The 4,330-nt window shown below is 36.5% G+C and overlaps 1 pseudogene; it reads left to right on the top strand.

Annotated features, from left to right (window-relative positions):
- Window positions 1-1,103: 1,103 nt before the first annotated feature.
- On the top strand, window positions 1,104-2,152 carry LOC122108588 (annotated as a pseudogene).
- Window positions 2,153-4,330: the final 2,178 nt, after the last annotated feature.

Raw genomic sequence — 4,330 nt, 5'->3', positions numbered from 1 at the left:
ATCTCCAAACTTGTAGAAATCATAAATCACTTCAGCAAACTAGCAGGATACAAAATAAACCCACAAAAATCAGTAGCCTTCCTTTACACTGACAATGTACAAGAAGAGAGGGAAATAAAGGGAGCAACCCCATTCACAATAACCTCCCCAAAAATAAAATATTTAGGAATTACCCTAACCAAATATGGAAAAGAACTATTTAATGAAAACTATAAAAAGTTAAAGAAACAAATTGCAGAAGAAATGGAAAGACCTCCCATGCTCTTGGATAGGCAGACTTAATATAGTGAAGATCTTAATACTGCCTAAATTAACATACAAATTCAATGCAATTCCTATTAAAATCCCAATGACATACATCACTGAAAAACAGAAAACAGTCCAGAAATTCATATAGAACAACAAAAGACCTAGAATAGCCAAAACAATTCTAGGGAATAAAGACAACATGGGACAGAAATGGCTTTAGTTTTTCACAATTGAGCATAATGCTTGCTCTAGGTTTGTCATTTACAGCCTTTATTGTATTGAGGAATGTTCCATGGATTCCTAATTTTTCCAAAACCTTCATCATAAAGGGGTGTTGGATCTTGTCGAATGCTTTTTCTGCATCTGTTGAGATAACCATGTGGTTCTTATTCTTGCTCCTGTTGATGTGATGAATAATATTAATTGATTTGCGTATATTGGAGGAGAATTGGTGTGAGCTTTGCTTTGAAGGCCTTGTAAAATTCCGCTGTAAAACCATCTGGTCCTGGACTTTTCTTAGCTGGGAGGTCTCTTATTGCTGTTTCTATTTCAATGCTTGATATGGGCCTGTTAAGATAGTTTAACTCATCTTGGTTTGGTTTTGGCATGTCAATATTTGCTAGGAAGAGGTCCATTTCTGTCAAGTTCTCAAACTTGTTAGCATAAAGTTTTGAGAAGTATTCCCTCATAATGTTCTGAATCTTGGTTGTTTCTGTGGTGATGTTTCCATTCTCATCTCTGAGTTTATTTATTTGGGTGTGTTCTCTTCTTTTTCTGATATGAAATCCAAAAATTATTATTATTCAACATGGCTTCATAGGGTGTTACTCCTAAACGTCTGCCTTGTAGTGGCAATGTCTCAGGAACCAACTCCATCTCTGTCTGGAGAAACGTCTACTGGTTCTATAGCAGAAAGCTAGTGTCACACACAGGCGAAAGCAGAAAACTTTTCCTACACGTGGACCATTAATAACTCATTTTTACAGAGAAGAAATGGGTGAAGTGTTAAACATTTCAACTTTTTTATATAGACCAAGGGACAAAATGAAATGTCAGCTGCCTCAAAAGTGAAGTTGGAGAGAAATTCAGTTTTCTCCTTCTGGATGCCAAGAGGGAAGAAACAAAAGCAATGGAAAGGCGAAGAGCATGTTAGTTTGTGCCTAGGAAGGACTGGTGATTTAAAAATTCACTAGAAGGAATATCTTTCTTGATGAAGCTGGTGATCTTGTACCAGATGTGACATGAGTGTGGTTGAAGATTTATCAAACATATCAGGACATACTAATAGAAGATTTAGCTAATCTCCAGGAAACACAAAAATTACAGATGGCAGGCTTCATTCATTTGGTTTTTGTCTGATGATGAGAGTTTAAGACTCATAAAACTGTGTTGAATCTGAATCACTGGTATATAATACAATATTAAAACATGAAGAGGAAGACAGCAAAAAGAATCAAGGGGAAACAAGTGATTTAAAACCCTGAGGTTTTAAAAGAAATGATGAGATTCGTTTACATGGGAACAAAACAACCCTTGATACAAATGGTTAACTACATGTTGGCAGGCACAGATCACTACGCACTGGAATGGCTGACAGTCCCTATGAAGAAGCCTTGTGTAACAACCTCTCAGTAGACAATGTTGCTCATACACTTATCTTTGCAGATTTGCAATTTAGAACAGTTGAAAGTACAAGCCATAGACGTGATTCATATGTGCAATGTACCTTGACATGATAGGTAAAAATGGGAAAAACTGCATTGCAGCTGACATAACAGAAATATCTGGGTAGAAGGCCATGATTAATTTTCACACTTACCTAGTGGGAGAAGCCTTTCACGCACAGGCATTTGCACAATGTTCACTGTTTGTCCTTCCATACAAATGGCTAAAGCAATTCTGACTCTCCCATGGACAGTAGAAATCGATACTGACTTTACTCCTACCATGCAGAAGGTTTCTGATATAGACCACAAGCATGAGTAGTTACTGTTTTCTTGTTCACAGAGCAGAAGGTAAACTGTCAAATTGCTTGCCCTTCAGATGGATAATTTATGGTTTATACTTCAGCATTATATTAGATTAATTCACTTTAAGGCCTTAAATTTACCTTCAATGTATTCTCTTGTAGTACAATATTTTTTTGTTATTGTGCTTTGCATTTTGATCAAGGTTATGCAGGATTGCACTAGCTCCATAAAGTTTTAAACTGTGTTCTCCTTCAAAATATTTGAAGATGATCAGAAATGTCTCTTGAAGTATCTAGCCCTTATTAATTGGGTTATTGATTCTTTGAGGATTTGTTTTTGGGAGGTTTAATATTTTGAGCTCCAAGTATATTTTTGATATGAGGCCCTTGTCTGATGCATAGATCTTCTCCCATTCTGTGGGCTTTCTATTTATCTTGCTAGCTGTGTCCTTTGCCATGCAGAAACTGCAGTTTGATGCAGTCCCATTTTTCCAGTCTTTCTTTGATCTGTGGTGAGTATGGATCTTTACTTAGGAAGTTTCCACCTGTGCCAAGGAGCCCTAGTATTGTCCCTATCTCTTCCTGTAATATTTTTAGGTTATGTGGTCTTACACTGAGGTCTCTGATCAATTGGAGTTGATTCTAGTGCAGGGTGGTATATAAGTATCTAGCTTCCATTTCTCACATGTATAGCTAATTCTGCCAGCACAATTTGTTGTAGAGGGTGTCTTTCTTCCATCCTTTGTTTTTTGCTCCCGTATTGAAGACTAGGTGGCTATAGGTCTGTGGGTTCATTACTGGGTTTTCAGTTCTATTCCATTGGTCCTCAGGTCTGTTTTTGTGTCAATACCAAGTTGTTTTTATTACTACAGCTGTGTAATAGAGTTTGACATTTGGTATTCATACTCTTTCAGTACTTTTCTTCCTGCTAAGGATTGTTTGTGCTGTTAGGGTTCATCTATTATTCAATATGAATTTTTCATTGCTTCTTCTATATCACTGAAGAATGATGTTGAAATAATGATGAGTATTGCATTGAATTTGTAGATAGACTTTGGAAGTATTGCCAGTTTCACCATATTAATCCTTGCAATTTAGGAACATGGGAGGGTTTTCCATTCCTTTAAACCTGCTTTAATAGTTTACATCAGGGAGGCCCTTTGCAGCTTTGGTTAAGTTAATTCCTAGGTATTTTTATTTGAGGCTATACAAATGTAATTACTTTTCTGATTGCAGCCTAGCTCTTCTCATTGTTGGCATTCAGAAAACTACTGATTTTTTTATTACGTTATTTATTCATTCATTTATTTTTTATTTTTTCATTGTGAAAATACTGTACAGAGGGGTTACAATTACATGGGCAACATAGTGAGGACATTTCTTATCAAGCATTGTAGCCTCCTCCTTTGTTTACCCTTCCCATCCCATCCAATCCTCCCTCCCCCTCCATGCAATCCTCACCCCCCCAAGTTGTAAAGTTCGTTTTCGACATGACAACTTGTACTTATTGTTGCAACAGGTCCACCTGTATCCTTATTTAAATGACTTGTTTTTTCCCTTCCCCTCCACAAATTATACGGACATCAAATACAGTGAAAGCAGGGATTATACTGTGGGGGAGGGACATACAAAGCAACAAAGAAATAATCTTATAATTGCGTTAGAAACAAATGCATGAAAGAAAAAATCATTTAAAATACATATCTTAGGGTTCATTTTCCTAACATCACCTTATCTGAACATTTTTGCTTGACTCATACATATACTAGATAGTGCAAATAAGGGAAATCATGGGACCTATGTTTCTTTGGGCTTGGCTTCCTTCACTTAATATAATTTTTTCCAAATCTTCCCATTTCCTAACAAATGGGGCAATGTCATTTTTTCTGATGGAGGCATAGAATTCCATTGTGTATATATACCACATTTTCTTGATCCATTCATCTACTGAAGGGCATCTGGGTTGGTTCCATAAATTAGCTATTGTAAATAATGCTGCAATAAACATAGTTGTGCTGGTAGCTTTAGTGTGGTCTTGTTTGTAAACATTTGGGTAAATGACCAAAAGTGGGATTGCTGGGTCATAGGGTAGCTCTATGTGGAGTCAACTAC

The sequence above is a fragment of the Dipodomys spectabilis genome, unplaced genomic scaffold (genome assembly GCF_019054845.1).
Source record: "Dipodomys spectabilis isolate Male_0828 unplaced genomic scaffold, ASM1905484v1 ptg000002l, whole genome shotgun sequence".
In the NCBI taxonomy this organism is placed as follows: Eukaryota; Metazoa; Chordata; class Mammalia; order Rodentia; family Heteromyidae; genus Dipodomys; species Dipodomys spectabilis.
The sequence above is the reverse complement of the archived record's forward strand: the minus strand, read 5'-3'. Positions and strand labels throughout refer to the sequence as shown.